This window comes from Myotis myotis, unplaced genomic scaffold, assembly GCF_014108235.1.
Source record: "Myotis myotis isolate mMyoMyo1 unplaced genomic scaffold, mMyoMyo1.p scaffold_m19_p_4, whole genome shotgun sequence".
Taxonomy (NCBI): Eukaryota; Metazoa; Chordata; class Mammalia; order Chiroptera; family Vespertilionidae; genus Myotis; species Myotis myotis.
The window spans coordinates 1,637,501-1,649,263 of record NW_023416346.1 but is presented as its reverse complement, the minus strand read 5'-3'; the positions used below and the strand labels follow the sequence as shown (position 1 = coordinate 1,649,263).

The following is an 11,763-nucleotide window of genomic DNA, read 5'->3' as shown; positions in this document are numbered from 1 at the left end:
ATTATGCAATTATGTAGCTCAATATGTACACCTTAGCTGCATATCAATTTTGTGTATTTTTTTAGAATTACTCATCAGACCCAAATTCAAATAGGAGAGGAAAAACGCAGCAACTTCGTAGTAGCCAAAAACAAACAGAAAAATCTACAGATGCTTTAAAATGTCACTCTGTGCCTGGCCTCGTGGCTCAGTGGTTGAGCATCGACCTATGAACCAGGAGGTCACGGTTCGATTCCCGGTCAGGGCACAGGCCCGGGTTGCGGGCTCGATCCCCAGTGTGGGGTGTGCGGGAGGCAGCCGATCCATGATTCTCTCTCATCATTTGTAAATATGTCTCTCTTCTCCACGTCCAGCGCCACTAGAGAGCGGTCCGGTTCCTGAGTAGGGGCAGCTGGGGATTGAGAAAATGAAAGAAAGAGACAGACACAGAGATGGAAGAAAAAAGCTGGGGCAAGGTGGGACCACTGTCCTCTGACCAGGACAAGGACAGAGACTCAGAGCCCATACAGCGTGTTTATTTTATACAGCAAAAAACAGGAAGTTTTACTATAAATCAAGACAAAGGAGATTATGTGCATTCTTGGGTGGGCCCGTATTCATCCCTGGTGCTTGGCTGGATCTAAATAACACCTGGGCTGAAGGTCAAGCTGACAACACTCCTGCCTCTGGCAAAGCGTGTTTCCAGGATGTGGCTTTGCCAATGCCACTGGCTTCAGCTGACGATAATTAAAGAAATGCCCATGTGCCTTCCCAGGTGCTCTCTACAATCATTGATGTTTCTATCTCTCTCTCCCTGTCCCTTCCTCTCTGACATCAATAAAAATATATTAAAAAAAAACAACAAAAAGCAAAATGTCACTCTGTGATTACATCACAGTGGAAACCAATGACCAAGGCCGACTTGGGAGCCTGAAGGAGTCTACAGCCCTACGAGTAATTTTATAAACGGAAAACAAGCATGTGAACCAATCTTTCTATTGTCTCGAGAGAAAATGATATTAAAAAATTGTCGCCATATGAAAAGGCAGCCACAGCTGTGCAGCCCAAAAAAGTAGGAAAAAAGGAATGAGACAGTTGATTAATAAAAATATTATTTTTTTTTTCTGGATTTTGTGAAATGTGAGGTCTTCATGAACCTTTAATTATTGCAATTTATTATTTTTTTTTTCATTTAAACATTTACTCTTATGCTAGGTTTTGTATTTGCAATTTTGTGTTCTTTTTCTTAAGGACAGTCCCCTAAGTGTTCAATCTTCAGACACCACTATTAGCCACAATTGGCTCCTATTGGCTGTTGTTGTTATTAATATTTTATGATGATAATAGAGACCATGCATGTGGCAATTTATTCACATGAGAAGATGGATGATAAATTGCAATCAACTCAAACTGGTCTCCTTCTCTTTTCTTTTCCAGGAGGAATGGCTAGAATGGGGTTGAAATACCCATATTAGTCACCTCTGGCTGGCATAACAAAGAACCGCAGGCTGGGTGGCTTAAACAAAAGAAATGTATCGTCTCCCAGTTCTAGAAACAAGAAGTCCAAGATCAAGGTGTCAGCAGGGATGGTTTCTTCTGAGGCCTCTCTCCTTGGCTTGTAGACAGCCGCCTTCTCTCTGTGTTTTTGCATGATTTTCCTTCTGTGTGTGTCTGTGTCCTAATCTCTTCTTATAAGAACACCAGTCAGATTGGGTTAGGGCCCTTCCATATGACCTCATTTTAACTCAATCACCTCTTAAGGGTCTTATTTTCAAATACAGTCACCATCTGAAATAATGAGGGTTAGGGCTTCGATGTATGAATTGGGGGAGGGACACAGCTCAGCCCACACAGTAGGGCCTACCGTAGGCCCCCAGAAGGCAGAAAATAGCCCCAGCTGCCCTGTCTAAGCTGCTCAATTAGTGCTTCCAAGCCTCACTCAGCTCTGAGTCACCAGCTGGTGTCATCAAAGGCCCCGGCTTCCTCCACACGAGCCAGTCATGCTAAGCAGTCCTGGCAAGGGAGCCAGATTGTGGCAGGAGAACCACAACCTCCAGCCGGAGAGGGAAAAGCCCTCGGTAGCTGCTCACTGACAGCAGGAGCCCTTTTAGCTCTATTTTAAGACGCTTTAGAGTGTTGCACATGGGGCCCTCTCTCCAGAAACGATCTCCTGTCTTGCATTGGGAGGCACTTCTTGGCTCAGGGCAGGCTCAGAGTCCCACCTCTGATGCCAACTTAGTGGCAGCCACCCAGGCTAGGAACTGCGCCTCATCTGCATGATACCAGCTCTGATTAAAGTATTGCCAGCACATTCACTCCACTGTCTGGCGGATGTTTAATATCCACTGAGGTGGCCTCTACCCACGCTGAGCTGCCTGCCTGGTTAGTCCAACTTATCTCCATCAGGACCAATTAGTTTGCTACCTTAGGGGCTCCCATCTGATCGGGATCATTAGTGGTCGCCATTAGTGACTGTGATTGGAGGAGAGGGAGAGAGCGGCAGCTCTTGGCCCAGGGTGAAGCTTGAGCAGGACCCTGGCTCCTCCTGGAAAGCCAAGAAGTGCCAGCCAGCACCGGGACTCAGGTGCCATTTGCCCAACCCTGTGCTGGGAACCTGACAAATGACTGACCCCCATAAGATTCTTAAGAAGTGACTAGTGTCCTCATTTTCCACATAAAACAAGTGGGCTTCAGGGGGTGATAATGACAATCCCGGTTGGGAGGGAGTTGAGAAGCTGTTGCGTCCAGTTTCTTTCTCTTTTTTCCCTAGGGGAGAGTGTGAACACAGTCTCCCCCCCCCCTCACCACACACACACACACATCATGCAGTCGAGTGGGGAAATCGCCGGGGCCTGCACATGCGGAGTGCAATGGGTAAGCCTCGCCCTGGAAAACCATCTTCCTGATCATGGCATCTCCCCTGCCAGGTAAGTATGGCATCCAATTTCTTTATCTTACAGAGTAATGTTAAGGCACACAGTACAATGGCCACGCCAAAATCATTTGTGACCCTCTTTTCCAGTATCTGCTACCACAGAAGCTGAAAAACAAAAATGATCCTCTTCTCAGATGCCCTTGCAGCTGGGTGGAGGACACGTGTCCACGTTCTGGCCAGTGAGGTATCAATAAAACTCACAAGTTGAGGCTTTCAGGGAAAACAGAACATTCCCCCTTTAAAGCACCCTTTGTCTTTTGCATTTCCCTTTCTTTCTGCTGGAAAGACAGTTGCAATCCCTGTAAATGCAGCATCCAGTCACGAGGATAAAAGCCCCATGGTAAGGATCGAAGATCAAGAAAGTAGGAGATGGGGTCTTGACAACATAGTTGAGCCATTCTGCCAACCTGGATTTTCTGTTGCATGAGACAAAATCTATATTATGTTTGCCACTGTAAGCTGGGTTTTCTGTGAGCTGCAGGAAATTTTGTCCTAACTGATACAAGCATTCAGATGTCATTCCTGGACCTGTGTTTTTCCTGCAAGGACAGTTTGGCTGGATATAGATTTTTGGTTGGCAGTTTTCTTTCAGCACTGTGAATATGCCATCTCATGGTTTCTGATAGGAAATCAGCTGTTAATTTCTGTCTTGGTTCAGGCTATTATAATAGAACTAGAGGCCCAGTGCACAAAATCATGTGGGTAGGGTCCCTAGGGCCTAGCCTCCTGCGATCAGGGCCATCTTCTGCCCATTTGCCAGTCCCCAGGCCGAATGCCGCCTCCGCCGCCAGGCTGTCAGGCTGTTGGGATCACCAGCTCATCCCCGGCTGCTCAGGGGCTCAGGCCTGCAGGAAAGCAGGTGCCCAGGCCTGCAGGAAAGCAGGTGCCGGCGACTTCACCTCCATGCCCGTGCGCCGCGCCGGCCACTGATGGAACATGCTGCCCACTTGGCGCTGCTCATGTGGGCACCGCCACCACCACTGCTGCTGCTGCTGCTGCTGGGACTTGAGGCGCTGACGGAAGCCGTGGGGCACGCCCGCAACCTACCCGCCCCGGTGGTGTGAGCAGCCCCAAGCGGGCAGTGTGTTCCATCAGCGGCCGGCCCGGCACACGGGCATGGAGGTGAAGTCACTGGTGCCTGCTTTCCCACAGGCCTGAGCCCCCGAGCAGCCAGGGATGAGCCGGTGAGCCCAACGGCCTGATAGCCAGCCTGGTCCTCCCACCACCCACCCCGATTCCCCCATTCACCATCGCTGATCCATCAGAGCCTGCGGGCTGGGGGCAGGGACCAAGGTCAGCCATTCAGCCCGCTCGCAATCCCCAGTCCCGCCCCACCCCGCTCGCGCAGGCCGGGGGTGGGAGGGACCACCTCATGGTGACTGGTCGGTTGGTCGTCACAGACACTGGCTTTTTATATATATAGATACTGTAGACTGAGTGGCTTAAACAATAGACATTTATTTCTCATAGTTCTTAGGCTGGAAGTCCAAGATCAGGGTACCAGCATGACTGAGTTCTAGTGAGAACTCTTCCTGGTTTCCTTGCATGGTGGGGAGAGATGGAGGGTAGGGGTAAAGGAGAGAGGAGGAGAGAGAGAGAGGGAGGGAGGGAGAGAGAGAGACAAACATCAATGATGAGAGAGAATCATGGATCGGCTGCCTCCTACATGCCCCACACTGGGGATCAAGCCTGCAACCGGGCATGTGCCCTGACCGGGAATTGAACCGTCACCTCCTGGTTCATAGGTCCACGCTCAACCCCTGAGCCACACCGGCCGGGCCAAGGGCAGTTGTTGGTATTTTGAAGAAGGGCCAAGAAGCCCTATAATCATGTCTCTTAACTAGAGTAACCCTCTCTGCCTAATGTTCACGGGCAGGCGGTCAAGCATGCAGACCCCGCCCCCAACACCAACGTACACATACAACTGGACCCGGGTTTCCATGCTCATGACTACAACATGTGCCCAGATGTTCTTATAATAAATCATATATGCGAAGACACACCTGAGCCGCAACGCTCCCAGGAGCCCTCTGTGCACACACACAGAGGGTGGGCAGTCTCTCCTCCTGCAAGACTGGTTTCCAATGAAAATGCAGCCACCCTGTGATTGACAAGCCAGCTAGTAGCTTCATTCAGTTAGAATCCAAGATGCCATTACCATGGCGACCACCGTCCCTAGCAGCGCTGTTACCTTCCGGCTGGGAGTTGGCTGTCACACCTGGGAGCCTTTCCTTGGAAGCCACCCCTTCTCCCGAGAGTGGCTTTTCCTCGCCCCAGGGCCTTGCTTCTCTGTGGTGAGGGAGGTGTTAAGGAGAGTTGGGCATTAATCAAGCTTGTGGACTCCTGGAACCTTCTAGCTACTCCCCTGGGTGTTGATGTCATGCCTAGCCAGAGGGAATATCTTCTCCACAGATCACCCTGAGGCTGGGCTATGATCACACAATCTTGTTGTTTTTTTTAATTTAACACAAATATATATTATTGATTTCAGAGAGGAAGGGAGAGGGAGAGAGAGATAGAAACATCAATGATGAGAGAGAACCATGGATCGGCTGCCTCCTGCACGCCCCCCACTGGGGATCGAGCCCACAACCCGGGCATGTGCCCTTGACTAGGAATTGAATCTGGGACCCTTCAGTCTGCAGGCCGATGCTCTATCCACTGAGCCACACCAGCTACGGCTATGATCACACAGTCTTTGAACTGAAGGGTACAGCTCTCAGTGGGTGCACTGCTCATATCCCCCGCTTTAAGACTGAGGGGTCGTTCCTCTTGCTGCGAGGGTGTCAGGGGCTGCTGAGAGCTCTCAGTTGAGTCCCTCTCTAGGAATTACCTGCCACCCAAGAGATCTGACTCACCCCAAATCACACTCTGTCCCCTGGGGGCAGACCCCATTCAGTGACTGCTCAACTGGGGCTACAAAGGCTCAGCCTCTCACCTTAATCCAGGACCACTCTGTAGGGCCACCCTGGTTCCAAGGCTCTCAGAGGATGCTGGGAGGCCTCTGTTATGACTGTGCCACAGCTGAGACCCTCCTCTTTCTACTCCTGCTTCCCTGGCTCTTATAGATATTGACCCTGGAGTGTGTGTTGGGGGCTGGGTGCAGCCAATGAAAGAGGTGCTCAGAGGAGCTTTCTGTGCCTTCTCAGGCTGGAGCCAGAAGGAGCAAAGGCAGTCCCCAGACACCGCCGGCACACACATACCAGGAGGCGGAACTCACTGGGGGCCATGTTGAAGGCTGGTGTGGGGAAGTACAAAGACAAACTAGAAGTCACCATGACAGCTAGAACCCATATTTCACCAGCTCTAGTCTCCGTGGTGTGGGTCACCTGCAGGAACAGCTGGCTCTCAGCCATGACTGCACAGGTACCCGGCCCAGGACCCAGAGAAGCCAAAGGAGAGGATCCAGCTAGAGCTGGGGAGCCAATGGCCTGGCTGTTCCCTGGGGCCAAAATGGTGGGCCAGCAGATTGGCAGCCACGTGCTGCATGCCTTGCAAGAGTGCTGACTCACTCAGAGTTGCAGAATATAAAAGTGGCTGTTGCTTCACCTCTGCCTTCCAAATCTCACGCACTTTTCTCCGACAGCCAACCCAATGTGGATGGGTGAGAAGAAGGGAATTCTGGGAAATGTAGTTCTAGCCTAACTAAGTGGCCACAGGGTAAAGGCACCAGGAGGCTGGAGCGTGTGTTGGGGGCTGGGTGCGGCCAATGGAAGAGGCGCTCATAGCTTTCTGTGCCTTCTCCTCAGGCTGGAGCCAGAAGGAGCAAAGACAGCCCTGGGTGAGCTGGGATCTGGCAGCAAGTAACATGGAGACCTCAGTCTTCGCAGAGCCTCCGGGAAAGGCCCTCACCTCCCCAGTTCCCTCTCCAGGCCCATTACTGACCCGCTCTGGATTAAGCCTCTTTCATTCGGGAGGGGTGGGGGGGGGGGGAGGGATGACAGATGGATGATTCGAAAGCTGATCCAAATGAGCTGGAGAGGACAATAATTTCTCCCTACTTCACATCAGTACCTTAGCGAGCCAGATGGAAATCACGCTTTAATGGCCTGGTCGCATCTGATAACGGGGCCACTCATACTCTTAGCCTGATGTCTCTGGACTCCGAAATGCCTCCCACTAATATTCCCCAGAGAGAGGCAAAATGGCCTAAAAGATGACACAGCAGCACCTGGTGTGTCATTTCAGAAAGCCCAAACATCTCCCCTGCTGGCCTACTCAGGCCTGAAAACCCCGCGTCGCAGTATTAACCTGCCAGCGCAAAGCTCCCATTATCAGTCATTTCTATTCCCTAGTGCAAATGAGATCTGGAGAGGCGTGCGGCATAGGGTAAGTGAGGGAGCATTAGACACTTGACAGGGACGGAAATGGAGAGCCCTGATGAGGGGTGTGAAAGACATCATTGTCTGTGTTCGCCAGCTCCCGTGGCATTTGCCTTTTTCTGGAATCACAGAAAGACTACACATCCCAGCCTCACTTGAAGTGAGACTGAGGTCATGTGATGGGGTTCTAGCCAAGAAGATGTAAGCGGAAATAATGAAAGCCACTCCTCCCAAGCATTGCCATTAAAACCATCTCCTGCACCCTGGCCTGTGTGCTCAGTGGTTAGACACGGAAGGGTCTCTGATTCCATTCCCAGGCAAGGGCATGTACAAGGGCTGCAGGTTCAATCCTTGGCCCTGGTGGAGGCAAACGTGGGGAAGCAACCGATTGATGAATCTCTCTCACATCAATGTTTCTCTCTTTCCCTCTCTCATTCCCTCCCTTCTTCCCTTCCACTCTCTCTAAAAATCAATGGTTAACCAAAGAACTTATATACATATATACATAACCCATGGACACAGACAATAGATAACAAATATCCAATCGATCCTCATTTGCCGTGGATTCCGTATTTTCAAATTTGCATACTCACTGAAATGTATCTGTAACTCCAAGATCAAAACTCCCCTAGCTTTTGTGGCTGTTTGTGGACATGCTGAGGTCGAACAAGAGGACGCTCTGTCTTCTTACTTCAACTCTCCTCTGTAAACAAGAGTCTTTTCTGGGATCTACTTAGTGCCACCTTTACACATTTTTGCACTTTTTTTGTTGGTGATTTTGCTATTTTAAAATGGCCCCCAAGTGTGCTGTCCAGAGTTCCTAAGTACAGGAAGGCTGTGATGTGTGTTAGACGAGTAAAGAGGTGGGGCATTTCTGCAATGGAATATTACTTGGTCCTGAAGAAGAATGAAATCTTGCCATTTGTGACAGAATGGATGACCCAGAGGGCATTACGCTAAGTGAAATAAGTTAGACAATGAAAGACAAATGCCACATGATCTCACTTACATGTGGAATTTTTTTAAAAAAAGAATAAGCCTGAACAAAACAGAAACAGACCCATAGACATAGAGAAAGAGCTGATGGTTGCCGAAGGGGAGGAGGGGGAGGAGGATGGGGAAGAAGTATGATGTCCCTTTGGCCTAGAAAGCCCACTTCTAGAACTGTATCTTTGAGATGATTTTTCTAAAAAGTCGTCTCATGTGAATAACATGCTCCTACACACGCATCTACTCATTCGTGTTGAATGTTATGTATGGCCTCTTGCCGATTTTCCTGTAGATGAAGTTACCAAACATGCAGTGGTAAAGAGAGAAGGAACTTTCCAGAACAATAGGGATGAACAGAGGCAATGGTTTGATCCAGGTTGGAGATGCAGGGCGGAGCCAGAAATGAGGTGATGGATGACTAGAGAAGTGTCTATGAAAACTCAGAAACAATGTTAGTGAAAAGTTGCTCAGGAAAGGGGTCCTGGGACTGGCCCTTGGTCTGGGTCAGATGCACTAACTGGGGCATCTTTACGTCGGGCCGTAGGTTTAGGGTGTAGCCTACAACACTGCTCTTCAAATGCCAGTCACAAGTCCAGGTCGCTACCTGTGCTCCGACCAATGGCTATAAATCCGAGGTCCCCACACCTCCTCCTCCTCGGCTTCCATTCATTTGCTAGAGCGGCTCGTGGAACTCACCGCTGTATTAGAGGGAGAGGGGGAGAGAGAGAGAAACATCCATGATGAGAGACAATCATGGATCGGCTGCCTCCTGCACGCCCCACACTGAGGATGGAGCCCGCAACCAGGGCCTGTGCCCTGACCAGGAATTGAAGGTTCATAGGTCGATGCTCAGCCACTGAGCCACACCGGCTGGGCGTGGCTGCGGTTCCCACTCCACTGGTTGCTGCGCTGTGTGACCCGGGACACAGCGTTTCCCGCTGCCTGCTTTTCCTCACGGGAACAGACAGATGGAAGAGATGCAGGGAGCAAGGTCCAGGGGCGACCAGGGGCACCGCTCGCCACAAACCTCCACGTGTTCACCCACCGGAAGCTCTGGGACTTTGACCTCCTGGTACTTGCGGAGGATTCATTACACTGTAGGGCGTGATCCAGCCATCATTGGCCAGAGACCGCTGAGTCAAACTCCAGCCCCCTCTCCTCCCCGGGTCCGGGTGCGGGTGGGACTGAAACGTCCAATCCTCCAATCACACGTTCGCTTCTGCTGGCAACCCGCCCCCAGCCTGCGGGGCGGCCCCCAAGCCCCTCATTAGCATAACAAAGACGCCCCCCCCCCCGCTCGCCCCGCCCAGGAAATTCCAGGGCTTTCGCGGGGAGCTCCGGGCCAGAAACTGGGCCTAGCCCAGCTCTCTCTTCGCTCCTAAAAAGCAGCATCACAGGCCTCTAGTGCCCACAGCTGCAGGTGTGCTCGGGATAACACAGCACTTCAAACAACAAGAAACATTTTTACAAATAACCCCAAAGCATAAAATGTTAAAAACAAGTTAAAAAAAAAAATCAACATCACAGGCAAGAAGGGTAGGTTCTCCCCCACGGGCATCACCGCGTTCGGTCATCTGCACCCCCTGGGCCCAGGCCTCGCAGAACTTCCTGTGTTTCGTGGGAAGAGCTGGGCTCCGGGTCAGGCGGCCCTGCTGAAGGCCAGCTTCCTCTCGGAGGCTCCCACTGCTGAGTGGAACGAACACCCACCCGGAGGAACCGAGGCGGCAGAACATCAGCCACAGCAGGGGGCCTCCCTCCCTCCCGCCTCATCACCGCGTGAGCCAGACAGGCCCTCACGCTGAAGTAGAGGCGCCCGTGGCTGTGGGGGACTTCACAGGTGTGATAAGTTAAGGATCTTGAGGTGGGAAGATTATCGTGTGTGACTCAAATGAAGCCGAGATGCTATCACGCGTGTCCTGATACACGTGTCCTGGCGGCGGCCACCAGGAGCCGGAAGAGGCAACAGGTTCCCCGGAGCCCCAGAGGGAGGCAGCCCGGCTGACATCTTGATTTCGGCCCATGCGTTCCGCAGCCACAGAAACTACTACCGTGGCCCGCCGAGTCTGTGACCCCAAAGTGAGGGCCACGCAGGGAAAGAGGATGGTTCCTTGGGCGAGGTCCGCAGAGACCGAGGTCCCTGGAGGGAGGGATGTCCTGGGGGACCCTGCGATGCCCACTCACACTCGCTCCCACGGGAGGCGTCCTGGCAGGGAAGGAAGTGAAATAACATCATTTTCTTCTCTGCTTAGGACACAAACTCCCCCTCACTGGGGCGGGAAGGGGCCCCCGTATCTGAAAGGGATCATGCGGGCCTGGTCCCTGGCTGCACTGAGGGTACCCAGTGGGGGACAGAACCCTCGCAGGCCAAGCATGTGGCGTCGCCCCCTGACGGCAGCTCTCCCCAGCCTGAGGCTAACCCACGTCTCGGGCGCTCCCAGAGCTAAGCAGCCCCGCCAGGTGCCGTGGAGACCCTCAGCGTGCGCCCAGCGACGCACGGACAGTTTGGCCCAGAAAAGGCAGGCGTGTTGAAGACTAATTACACTGCTGCGTATTCAACACGGGGCCGGAATGGATCGCAGCGCCTTCACGGACCACAAGTTTTCAATTTGCAGCACAACCAGACCCTCCAACGTGGCCCGCCCTTGCCTGCAACCTGACTCCTTTTTAGTGGGTTCCTGCGGCTGCCAGGTGTAGCCAGCCTTCCCTGAACCCCCGAGTGTCCCGGCCTGCCCATTGGCAGAGACCTGGCCACGTGGGCAGCGCTGACTGCTACGCAAGTGAGACTGACATTCATAAAAGTGGGGGTGGGAGCGCCAGTCCCTCCCAGACACCAGCCACTAAGAAAGCAGTCATTCTCAGTCTGAGGGCCCAGTAGTAAACACAAGACACTTTTATTTTTTTGTTAATCCTCACCCAAGGATATTTTTTCCATTTATTTTTTTTTATTTTTAGAGAAAGAAAGGGAGGAGAGACAGGGAAACATCTATGTGAGAGGCACACATTGACTGGTTGCCTCCTGCACACACCTGACCAGGGTGGGGATCGAACCTGCAACTGAGGTACATGCCCTTGAATGGAATTGAACTCACGACCCTCCAGTCCGCAGGCCAATGCTCTAACCACTGAGCAACCGTCTAGGGCTAGGCACAGTGATTCTCAACCTTTTGGCCCTTTAAATACAGTTCCTCATGTGGTAACCCCCAACCATAAAATTATTTTCGTTGCTACTTCATAACTGTAATGTTACTGTTATGAATCGTCATGTAAAGATCTGATATGCAGGATGGTCTGAGGCGACCCCTGTGAAAGGGTCGTTCGACCACCAAAGGGGTCGTGACCCACAGATTGAGAACCGCTGGTACTAGGGCAAACAAGACATTATTAATTTCCCCTTCATGGCAGAGACAGTTCATCTCTAAACCCCTTTCCCTTTCCTTTTGGGTACACACCTAGACTACATTTCCCAGTGTCCCTTGCAGTTAGGTGTGGCCATGTGATTGTGTTCTGGTCAATAGAAAGTAAGCAGGAATGATGAGT

The 11,763-nt window shown here is 51.7% G+C and overlaps 1 non-coding gene across 1 annotated transcript; it reads right to left on the bottom strand.

Moving 5' to 3' along the window:
- Positions 1-2,754: 2,754 nt before the first annotated feature.
- Positions 2,755-2,914, bottom strand: LOC118654919. Its single transcript, XR_004967159.1, has one exon. It is a non-coding gene; the product is annotated as a U1 spliceosomal RNA (small nuclear RNA).
- Between the last annotated feature and the right edge of the window lie 8,849 nt (positions 2,915-11,763).